We start from the raw sequence: 12,825 nt of genomic DNA, 5'->3' as shown, positions 1-12,825 counted from the left end.
AAGATCAAGGTTACTCTGTTAATCCTAGACTTAGTCTAAAAATCAGAGCAGATTAGATTTACTATTCTGTGTCCCCCCACCATCTCCTTGTGCGCGCGGAGGCTGTAGCCCCTGTTGGTATGGCACAGCTGTCCTTACCACTTTTCCAGGTGGTTCAAGTTGACTTTGAGGATCGTCTTATAAAGAGTAGATAGACCCCCTCCAGATCATTTCTTTCTCTTTCTCCTTCTCTTTCTCTCTCTTTTTCTCTCTCCTTCTGTTTGTAGTTCTTTATCCCAAGAAATACAACCAGTGTCCCCCATTTCTCTTGTGTCCTGTAGTCACTTTAGAGGCTCAGGCTCACACCACAGGCAAACTGCAAAAGCAGTTTTCCTGGGAGCAAACTCTGCAAAAGCAGTTTTGCTGGGAGCAAACTTCCAAATCAGTTTTCCTGGGAGCAAAATCCACAGGCAGCTTTGCCAGGACGCCAAACTGCTGGCCGAGCAGTTTAAGGTGCTTGCCAAGCGGGTAACAAGATTTTTGTCCTATTGGTTGATTAGGGGGTTTCAAAGTTGGCCAGATGCGACTTGCATGCACTTTTGCAAGTCGGTGTTCAAGTTCATTTTTGAACACCGAGTTGCAAAAGTGCATGCAAGCCACATTGTACTACACCCCTTAAGCCTGCTTGAATTTATTTTTGAAATTTGGTGTTCAATAAAAGCCTTGAACACCAACTTGCAAAAGTGCATGCAAGTTGTGCATGGCCAACTTTGAATCCCCCTATTAAACTTAAACAGATAACTCAACCTTCAGTCTCAAAAGTCTCAGCTTTTTATATCTTTAATAGCTTCAGCCGGCTCCTGTGCCACTCTTAAGTAAAAACATAGATTTCTAGCTTACTAAAAGTCCAGTATTTGTAACTAGTTCTAGCTCCATCATTGAAGCAATAACACTCTTAGTTGTTCAAGTTTTACAGTCTTGTAACACTCAAACCAGTCAACCTCAGCAAATAGCTAGGAGTGGAACAAAAAATGGCTGGTAGATCTTGTGAAACAGTAAACTCCAGTGCTTTCAAACCCTCTGCAGTAAATTAGAGTACAAGTGACAATCAAGACTCCATAAAGTGCCCATAACTGGAACCAGATGGCAACAAATTTCCTATCTGGAAGCAAAAAGTGAAGCTGTGGTGAGATCAATCAACCGTTAACAATGTCAAGATAGTATAGTTTTAAATTATAAAATACATTATAAACTACATATTAATCTTTTTAGTACAAATACTTTACATTAAATCTTTTTCCTCAGATTTCACGTCTTTTTATCACCCAGAAAACCTGTGATAGTTCACTCAGCAGAATTCAATAACGCCACAAATTAGCACAGTAAAGTATTAGTTTCACACGTATATTCAAGCTCATATTAGGCGCACAGCCACTTCTGTCTGTTTTGTTTTCACACAAAATTCCCCACAGTGATTTACATTTCACATGTTGGTAAATCTCATCTTAGATGTGATTTTCTTTCCCAATGTAGCCATTTCATTTCACAACACATTAATTTCTTTTCAAACCACATTAATTTCTTTTTCACACTATGATAATTTATTTCACACTACATACATTATTGCAAATCACTAAAACCACTCTCAGACAAGTTTTCATCTATAAAAGGAGGCCTTCCTTGCCCCTTCCTGTTACCTTTTTCCCCATGCTTGCACTAAATAGTAATATTAAGAGATTACTTCCGCATTCATCACTTTATTATAGTTAGATCATCATAGTTAAGAATTAGATCATAAATTTAGAAATTGATAATTATAACTTGCCCTTGACAACAAACCCAATCACGTCATTCATAACATCTCTTTATGCGCACAAAACCTGGTTCTTAGGTTCTGAAAAAGCTAGATAATAGAATAATTCAGTAGATTGGGCCACACTAAAATTCTTAGTGTCAAATTTTTCCAAAGTTTATTATAGGAAGGCAGCCCTTCAAACACCTTTAGCCTAAACTTCCCTAGTTTTGCTATTATTCCCTTCCAAGCTCAGATCACGCCTTGTGTAGAAGTCCCACAATGCACACCCCTCTCCCGGGGGGATGCCCACGCCAAAGCCCTTGAAAAAGGGCGTGTGGGGCCACATGCCCGCCCCACTCCCTATTTTATCCCTTGGTGTGGGACCCAAAGGGCGTGCAAGGGTGTTCATGCCCCTACTTACATAATGCACTATGTAAATCCAAGTTTATTAAAGACACAGTTTTTCCAGAATTAAAAAAAAAATAAGATCAAGGGTTCCCCCTTACAATTATACAAAATGAGAAAAAAACATCATGGGTTTCCCCATCAACCAAAGTTCAAAAAAAAAAAAAAAAACAGGTGGGGTTTTCCCACTACAAAAACCAGGATACAAAAAAAGGGGAATTTTACATAAGAAAAATCTGAGTTTATTGACAAGAAAATCTCTACCAGCCTTCCAACATCAGCAAAGCTGTGCCCCCAGGCTCACCACCCAGCCCGCTTCAAGCGCACGGGTCAAAAGTGATAGACGTGAAGGCCCCCGGCCCGCAGCTAAGGCTGCAGACCCGTGGGGGGCCCACTCTTCAGCCCCTCAGACTGCACACGTGCAACAGCGGAGGGGCAAGGACGAACCGTCCGCTAGAAGTGCAGCGGCAGAGGACGCCCTGGGGGTATTGATGTTCATCAAGCCCTCCCTTTTATACACAATGCTCTTCCATGTCTCGCTTCCGCGGCCGCGTTTTCACCCTTGGCATTCGCGATGAGACCCTTGGATCAAAATATGGACTGGTTCTTCTCATTGTCAGCACCATGAGGACAACCATCGCCAGAAAACATGTTAAGAAGCTTCCTGTTTGGCATTGATTGTGCAATCACGACGCCACAGCCTGGTAACAATACAAGCGCGCCAGTCACGCAGAATTCTAACGCAAGACGCATGTACATACACGCTTGCCTCCCTCCTATTTGGCCTCACCTTACACAATCCACCCCGCGGCCCTTGCAACTGTCATTTCTTTAAAGTTGATTGGCCCAGCCACCATGACAGTCTCCATCCACATCACCCAGACCCTCCTATAACCACTTCTGCAGCACACCACATCTCACCAGTGTGAATAGCCTCCCCTAGCAGCCACTGTCAGGAACCTCCAATTTGCTTTTTCACCACTTAGAAAGAGAAGAAAAGCCCCAGAAGCCCACACTCAGAGCACTTCACTCCCTTGACCACGACCACACCCAACACTGTAGACCGCCAAGCACTCATGATCTCAAAATTTTCCTGCCCTTTGAGCCCCCACATTGCCAAGCACATCTTTGTCCCTCTGCTTCAGCGCGTGCCTCACCACCTTGCCAAAATTGATGAAGGCATGACTAAGGTGTTGTGGATGATGCCGTCTGCAGAGCTGGGAGAAGATAACGGCGGCGTCGAGCAGAGTCTGGGCAATCATTTTGGACTGCTGGAGTTTTCAAACACGGTGCAAGAGATGGTTGAGGTGTTTGCCGAGCAAGCGCTATCGGGGGGGCGTTGACCAGAGTGATTTCCTGAGCTGGGCAGGCACGGAAGAGCGGCTATTCGAGATCCGGGTGGACGGGCTCGTGGCCTATGGCCTCAGTCTCGCCATTGACCAGCTTTTCAGCTTCTTGGACTAAGCGCTGCTCGCCCTCCAACATCCTCGTGAATTTCTGCCAAGCTTGTTTGATCAGAAGCAGCAGGACGGCCCCCAATAGACTGAGGAGGACAAGCCTCAGCCTACGCGAACTTGTCAAGCCGTCGTGGCACACCTCAATATCATCTCCCAGTCCCTCGTTGGCCGCTCCAACAGTCTCAGACAGATCTTGGACATATTGACCAAGAAATTGGGCTCTGCATCCACATGTGCATCTTGGAACGGCAGACTAAAACAAACAAATGGGTGTGCACACAGCCTGCTATGCAAAATGGACGACAATCTCTGTCCCCGCCTCTGTCCAGCTACAAATAGACCTGGGCCGACACCTGGCCCACTACTACTTCTTTTCCCCCTCGATCAGGCTCGCCGCCACCCACTTGGGCTTCCTCAACCCCAAGGCCTCACCTGCTTCCTCTGTGAGCTTGGTGGCGTTGGGGCCACTAAGCTTGGTCTGCTGAGTGTCAACAATCTTAATGAGGTCTATCTCCTTCCTCACATTGTATGGATACCCATATGTTTTTTTTTGAAACTGATTGCATTCTTGTGGCCTGTGTTTTTTCGCCGGTTTATTCAGCAACACACCAATTGGAAACATGTGCAGTCTGTTGTTGATTGCAAAGTCGACGGGATTGGCGTTAAGCACTGTCTGATCTGCTACATAAAGAAATATTTGCCGTTATTTATAGTGCTGATTTAGCTTGATCTCAAATAGATAACACATGTTCTTGTCTTACCATCAATAGATATATTATTGAATATCTCCCTGAACTGAGTAATGGGATGGAATTTAGTAGTAGCATGAAGAAAGTCAGAATCATTGATAGAATATATGGTGAGTTGGTGAGTATTCATATTCATATCAAGTGCATCTATTGAAATGTGGAGCACATGCCATGTCATTGCTCAAACTCAAACTTATCATCAATGCTTCTTTTTAAAAAACTGAATTAACATCAAGACCACATGATTTAAAGCGGGAAATTTCATGTAAACATAACAGCTGTATATTATGTTACTTGATTTTGCACAGATACCAGATTTACCCCTCTCACATGATAAATTATAAATTTCAGGGCTTGTTTACAAGAGGGGAAAATATTTTTCAATCAGTTATTGAAAATACAAAATTTGATGTTAACAATCCTGGAGGCTGAGCTGTGTATTTTCAAATTTGTGATTCCAGACAGAGCTCTCAATCTTAAAAAGGAAATAAATAAGTAAGTTCATAATCCAGATGAAGCATGTTACCATGACGTCTGAGAGTGTGAAATTGAAATTCAAGGATCTATCCAGCTTTGCCAAAATTTTAAGCTGAAAAATCTCTGGATTTTGGGTCTGCAGCGGCAGAGCCGCCTTGGCCTCTAGTTATGTACATAGAACAGCCCCTCCCTTTGTCCTGCCCCCCCCCCCCCCCCCCCCCCCCCCCAGGCCCCTACTCCCTGCTGTTCAAAGGGGAAAGAGGGAAGAAGGGGCAGAGATCTCGCCCCTCCCGGCCCTCTTCAGCTGTGAGGGGCCGTTTTATGTACATAATGTACATAGACATGGGTGTGCATGGGCGTGCAGGTGCACGCCCATGCAAGGCTTTGCGCACCCTCACACGCCCCTTGCGCACCCTTTCACACCCATGCAGAGGCATGCACGCCCTTCGGGTCCCACACTGAGGGCTAAAATAGGGTGTGGGGCCCTGTAGAGCGCAGAGGTCATAATAGTGTACAAAATAGGAAAACTCCCCCAAGGGGAAAATCATATGGCCATAGAGGTATGGTGTTTATAGTATTTACAAGTATGTAATTGGGTTGGTGAGAAACTATGTGAAGTAAAATACTAGAACTATGCAAATAAGTGTAAGTAAATAGTATGTCAATATGGAGTAAAGTGATGAGAAATATATAATAAACTATAAAGCCATAGTCCCGCCACAAAAGGCCCCGCACGCCCTTTTCAAAGGGTGTGGGTGTGGGTGTGCCCCCTGGAGAGGGGTGTGTGTTTATCAACACCCCTAAAAGAGATTCCTCAGGACAACTTTACTACTGCCAATGAGAACAACGCAGGATCCAATTTGAACAAGCCAGTCAAATGGCATAACTGTAAAAACCCCGGGGAAGAAAGAAAAGGTACCACCCAACTACACGATTGTAGCAGGCATCAACTCTCCCCCAGAGAGGTATAACACCAGGCCATAATTACAATAGCCGCCTCAGACATGCTGGAAGGAAAAGAATCCAATCCATGCTCAACTTTGAAATCCCTACCAATGTGGTAAGAGCATGTGATGCCTGTATGAAGGGCAAGATTAAACATATGCCTTTTAGCAGCCACTTCAAGCCGGTTTCAAAGCCGCCAGAAGTTGTACATGCAGATCTTGTGGGTCCAATAATGCCTGCGACAAATTCTGCTGCGAGATATTTTCTTACTCTGGTGGATCAACATACTGGCTACATCCAAACAGTAATTCTCAAGCTCAAGAGCAATGAAAAAGTGGCTACAGAAGAATGCTGGATTTTCTTTGAAAAGCAAACAAGTCATGTACTCAAGAAGCTAATAAGGAAACCCTCAAGGAAGCCAGTATTAACCACATGGTTTCTCCACCGTACACGCCTCAACATAGCAGTTTCACAGAAAGGGCAAATCACACAATTATTGAAATGACCAGAACACAAATTATGCAGGCAAACCTGGCACAGGAGTGGTGGGCCAAAGCCATCAGAAAAGCCACAGCTATCACCAATTTCCTTCTGTCCTTAGCCAAGTCAAAGGCGTCCCCCATTGAGCTGATGTTTATGATCAAGCCTAAAATGTATTTTTCAGGGCTTTTGGCTGTAGAGCATGGATAGTGAAGCCAAAAGCAAATTGAGTAAGCTTTGATGCAATTTCATGTGACGGAGTACTACTTGGATATGAAAATGACTTCTCAGCCTATTGTGTCTATTGACAAGAAGACAAGTCAATTGTAACAACCAAGCAGTCCCAGTTTGATGAGGCCAGCTTCCCAGTCTGCTCATCAATAAAAAAAAGCTACAATTACCTTGGTATCAACAAGATTCCATCTTTCACAGACCAGGAACTGTTGCCATATGCAGAGGAGTACGGCGTGGAGGAGCACCTTTGCAACAGCCTGCAAGAAGAATGTGAAAGGCACAAAATTCAGGACATTCTTGGTTTTTGCTCGGAGCCACGGTCACAAAACAGTCAGGAGGGCCTAACTGAAATTCCTTGGTACTCAAATTTAATCTCAAGTGACATTGATGTGCAGAACATTTGACCGGATAAGCGTTGACAGGCGTTCCTAGCAACGGTAAAGCCACTGCGCTGCAAGCAGCCCAGAGGTTTTTTTGGGAGCGCCCCGCTGCGCTAAAAGCTGATTAAGTTCAAGGGAAAAAACTGATGATTTCAGCGCCGCTAAATCAGCGGTCATACATTGACCTCTGACAGCCGCTGACTGCTTTTTCAGTGTCAGAGCGGTGATTTTGAGGCGCTCCAACATGTTCATAAGGACCAATTGAGGTCCAACGGTGGGTAAATGGGTGGTGGGGAGGTTGATTGTGTGGATGAAACTCTGTAGTGAGTGCGCTGGCAGCGCCACTGTCACTGCAGCCATGTTCAGTTCCCAATAGGGCGCAGAAAAATCAGCGCGCTGACGCTGAAAAAGCAGTCAGCGGCTGTTCAGCAGTCATTCTACTGTGCTGCGCTGATATTCATTGTTAGTGCCCTTCAGCGGCGCTGCGCTAATGCTGATCAACAGCAGGCATCCACGGCGAACCGCTGAAGTCAGAGTTGTAAGACTCGAAAGGGGCTGTGAAACACTTTTGCTGAATGGAGAAGGGGATGACGGAGGTGAAAACTCTGACCTTCTATAATACCAGCTACAAGACCCACCAAGGGAAAGTTTTAACAAGGTGATAGGAGTTGAATGCTCAAGATGAGTTTGTTCAAGACATAGTATAATGATATATTGCTATGTAAGGGTTGTTATGAGTGTAGTAGTAGGTTGTAAGTATTGTGAGTACAAGCAGTGAGTAAATCACTGATGAGTAGTAGACTGGGGAAAAAAATGGGGGGGGGGGGGGGAGAGAGCTCCTTATATAGACAAATGTGAGTGATTTTTGCTCCAGGGGGGGCTGTGCAAATACAGGACTGGCTGTGTACAATTTATGCAAGGAGTGCGTGCATGAGTGAGACTGTGCTTAATTTATGCAAGGAGGTGCATGAATGAGGCGGGGAATAATGGGGTTGCGGGGCACAGCCTGCAGGGGCAGTGCTACATGATGTAATGCAGATGGCAAACAAATACAAACTAATATATGCAGTGGAGCTAGAGTGGAGCGGAGAACATATGGGAGTGTATGTGTAAGTGCGGTAAAAGGTGGCTTGAGATGCATGACAGGGGTTTGACAGGATGCTACAGGTTGTCCAAAGGGCTAACTTCCAGTGTAGTAGCTCTGGTTATGCTTCCAGTGGTGAATAGGGGTAAGTTTGGCCGTAGATTCCATTTCTGGGTTCCATATGGCTGTACTGTGAGGCATTCTATGAATAATTACGCAAATGAGAGAAAAACTTTTGATTTTTCTCATTTTCATCTGCCACACCTGGGGGGGAAAAATATGTTAGCGGTAAATCTGCTAAAATACTGAGGGGAAATAATCTGTTAGCGGTGAATCCGCTATGCTAACAGTTAGTGTTGCAATGTTTTTTCTGTGCTAACGCTGAAAAAGTGTTAGCACGGAAAAAACAAGTTACACTACGTGATTAGTTTAGCAGTGTAGAATCCCACTAATGCTGCAAGTTTTTGCTCAAAAAGAATTGCTCTACGCTAAAGCATAGCGGCCCTGTAGCGTAGTGGCCCACCCTTGCCAGATGAATAAAATATGGGGATGCTGATTTTTACATGCTATGTTTTACATGGCATCCACCCTGCAAAAAGGAGAACATGTAAAGTTGTGTAACGGTTGCAATTGGCCCAACTTGACATTCCATCACAAAAATTCCACCCCATGTAAACAAGGGTGAAAGCGCTGCCCTTCAAAAAGCGCAGCGGTTTTGGTGGCCGCTGCGCTGCACTGAAAGTAGCAGCCCCGCCCGCTGCGCTACCGCTTTTTGAGCTGGCCGCGTAGCGCTCCCCCGCTGCCAGCCAAAAAAGCGCAGTGCAGCGCAAAGCACTGCTGTTTTGGTGGCCGCTGCGCGGCGCTGAAAGGAGCGGCCCTGCCCGCTGCGCTACCACTTTTTGGGTCGGGGAAAAAGCGGGTCCCCGCTATTTTCAGCGGGACTGGCGCTGCGCTACCGCTTTTTGGGCTGACCACGCAGCGGTTCCCCGCTGCGCTGCGCTAAAAGACCGCTTTTTTGTAGCGCAGCGCAGCGTTTCAGCCTTGATGTAAAGCAGCGCCATGTAAAACCTACCATGTAAAATCATACCTGTACTTTCTACCATACAATTTTACAGTCTATTTTCCACATCCTGTGGACTATGCAAAAATCATGCAATGTGAAACTGCAGCTTCATTCAAACTCTTGAAATTAACACAATTCTTCACAGCCATGTAAAATGGATACCATGCAAAATTATAACTTCCAACACCCAATATGCAATTTTACATGCGGTGGAAAAAATAGGAAAAATTCAGCAGATAAAATTTACAATTCATCTTAGGAGACAAAGAGCGCGTAATGCAATTAATTGCACATAAGAAAAGAACAAAAACCAAATAACCTATCCAAGAAATGCAGCATGGAGCAAACAGGAAACAAAAATATAGAAGAAACAATGGCTACAACCCCAAAGCCCCCCAGCCCTTTGACTCCCTGTTTCCTTTGGCTTCCAAGTTGTGATGGTGCGCCACAATACAATCCCAGTTGATGTGCTCCAATGGCCGAGGCTGAAAATTTGTTGAGGAAACCACATTGTGGCCAAGTCAATGGCAGCCCCTTTTCCTGGTCCTGTTTGCAAGCAGCCCTCTAAGCTGGCTGTACATGCTTTCTTCCAGCGACAGGGGCCCCTCCGGGAATGGCGCTGCGAGCTGAGTAGTGGTCAATCCAGGGGCATTACCATTGTCTGTGTTTTTCTTCTAGCGGGGCTTCCTCCCCGCTGTGGAACTCCTAAAAGATCAGGAAAGAGCTGTGAGGGGAAATAGTCAACTACACTACTAATAATGTAGGAGAGGCTACAGGTGCTGGTGAGGCTGCCCTCTAGACTAATGCTGATGGAGAGAGGGTTACACTAAGAAAAAGAAAAGGGTATGGCTGATGATTCTCTTTGACTTAGATGGCTTTAACACTTTATGAGTCTGAGGTGTATCAATCCTACTGAGTGAGAGAGGAGAAGTGAGAAGGGGAAAAGCAGAAGCTCTTGGGAGTCACTCTGAGATGGGTAATGAGATATATGCTGAGGGATATATTTCTATGGTGATGAAAGTGTATCTAAGTGTGATGTGTAAAGGTGCTACAGAGGGGATGTAGTAGAAAGTGCATCATGGGGATACAACATCTAGAGGGGTGTTTATATATGTGAGAAGTACTACAGGGGGGTGATACATGATGAGCACATAGTAACAATATCTGAAGATGAGCAGTAATGATGAAGGCGCAATGACCAAAGAGTGCACATGAAAGGTAACTATGTAGAAGATGAAATAATGATGAGCATTTGATAATAACTACAAGAGCTATGAAGGAATATACTGCTGATATCATATGAAGAGAAAAATGAGTAATGAAGTTATGTAAGATCTGCAGTCCTATGTAGCTATGATACTAATGAATGATGTATGTAATAATGCTAAGGATATGTATGAAGAAAATACCTGCCAAAACTATACATGCCAATAACTGCTGATCCATTTGGAAATCCTAGGTGAAATGAGTGGGTGACTAGGGGTAAAATGGGGTGTAGAATCTGAATATGAAGTAATAATGAGGTATTTATGAAGGGTTTTGGTGATATGAGGGTGATAGTATGAACAGGAACAGGGTTACCACAAGCTCCCCCAACTGATTGTCTGTCCCCAGACACTGAGAGGAAAAGAAAAGAGATGAAGAAGAGAAATTTGGGGAAGAAAAAAAAAAATAAGGAAAAGGAGTTAGTCCAATCCAAGGAGGGAAGTAGTTATCCAACCAAAGAGGCCAAGTCCAAGAGGTCCAAATCCAAGGAGGGAAGTAGTTATCCAACCAAAGAGGCCAATTCCTGAGAGAGGTCCAACCAAAGAGGGAAGTAGTTATCCAACCAAGGAAGTCCAAAATCCAGTGTCCAAAAAGAAGTCCTGAGAGTGCAATCCAAGAATCCAATGTCCACAAAGAAGTCCATAGAGTCCATAAAAGAAGTCCAAAAGTCCAAGTCCAGAAGAAGATAATTCTAAACTAATCAACTATATAAAACTGAATATCTCAATCACTATGAAAAACTAGAAGATTCACTATATAAGATAATACTAGAACTAAACTGCTGAAAATCTAAGCTTATGAAGAAGAGAGTTGAGATAGGGGGAGTGGACGATATACTAACTATGTGTAGTACACCAATTATGAAGACTAAAATCTAATGGCATATCCATAGACTAGTAAAAAAAGAAGACTAAAATCTAATGGCATATCCATAGACTAGTAAGACTAAAATCCAGTGGGTATCACTGAACTAGTAAGGGGGGAGTGAGGGATGGAAGCTTAGACCAGAGGATAGGCAAGTATGAAGATATATGATGAAGCTAATGATAATTCAGAATGAAGAGTTGAGGTATTTATATATTTAACCTGAAAGAATATCTACTGTTGTCCAAAGAAGTCCAGAAATCCAATGTGGCCATGTGACTTGAAGAGGGTTGAATACTTGAGAAGAAAGTCCAGAATTCCTAGAAGAAGAGGATTTTATATGGGGTCCAGAGTCCAAAGGTCCAGAGTTCAAAAAGAAGAAAAGAAGGTTTTTAAAGCAAAGGAAGGGTGACCAGATTTTATATGTATGAAGTGGGTTTTATATGTAGGAATGGTTGGAGTATCTGAAGTAAGAAGGAGTCCCAAAGTGGCAAAAAAAGGAAAAAAAAGTAGACCAAAGTGGCAAGTAGAAGTAGTCCAATGTGGCCAGAAAGGTGAAGTATATGTTTGAAAGATTTTTATGAATGAAGAATAATCCTAGTGGCATAAAGAGGAGTGAGGAATTTTTATCTGAGGTAGTGCTCATGAAGAGAAGGGAAAAAAATCTGAAGAAGGATTGGGGAAGGAGTGTAATTTCCAGATGATAATAACAGAAAAAATCTTGAAGGGATATGAAGGAGAGTAATTTTTAGATTAATAGAAATAAAGGGTCTGAAGGGAGTTGAAGGGGAGTAATATTCAGATTTAATAGGAATAAAGGGTCTGAAGGGAGTTGAAGGAGAGTAATATTCAGAAAAGAAAAGAGGGGAGTAAGTTCCATCCATGATTATTTTATTTTCCTTGATTCATAATCCCTTATCAGGTTCTCCTCCATTATGAGGTGACTAGAGGTCCTTATTTATACTAATTTTATTCCTGAGGATGTTGTTGATGCTCCATAACAACGCTGATCCAGTTTTACTTGATTGGGCGCGGCTGCGGCGAGTCTGTTCCTAGGCGCAACGAGTAGATATCGCCAATCTTCGTTTTAGTCGTCCAAAACTCATGGGGTAAGGGAATAAAGAAAAGAAAAAAAAAAAAAAAAAGAAAGGAAAAGGAAAATAAAGGGAAAAGAACTCAAAAGGAAAGAAAAATTAAACCGGGTCGTGCACCGGCGTCGAAAAGAGAGTGAGAAAACAACCAATCCGGGTCGCGCACCGGCGTCGAAAATGAAAGTCGAGCTTTGACCGCTCATAAAATCGAAACCGTCCGATGGAATTCGATAAAAATTTGATAGAATGAAAGGCCAGAGGGCAAGGAAAATTTGGCGCTAGAAATCGGCCCGAGTTGTCGTGTGCCGGTAACGTTCGAAAAGGAGAAGTCCGTAGGTCCGCGGGGCTAAGAAAATTCGATCCACGCCTTTTGAACGCTTGTATCTTTCGAACCGCTCGATGGAAATCCAAAGGTCCACCGCCAAATGAAAGGCAAGACCCCAGGAAAAAGTTTGAGCCATACGGCGGCTTTGGGAAATGAGCGCCGATACCTTTTCTAAAAGGATTAATGAAAATCCGGCCCGAGCGCGGCCGGAAGTAGAAAACCAAAGGAGAA

Source organism: Puccinia triticina, chromosome 9A (assembly GCF_026914185.1).
Source record: "Puccinia triticina chromosome 9A, complete sequence".
NCBI classification, from domain to species: domain Eukaryota; kingdom Fungi; phylum Basidiomycota; class Pucciniomycetes; order Pucciniales; family Pucciniaceae; genus Puccinia; species Puccinia triticina.
Note: the sequence above shows the minus strand (reverse complement) of the source record.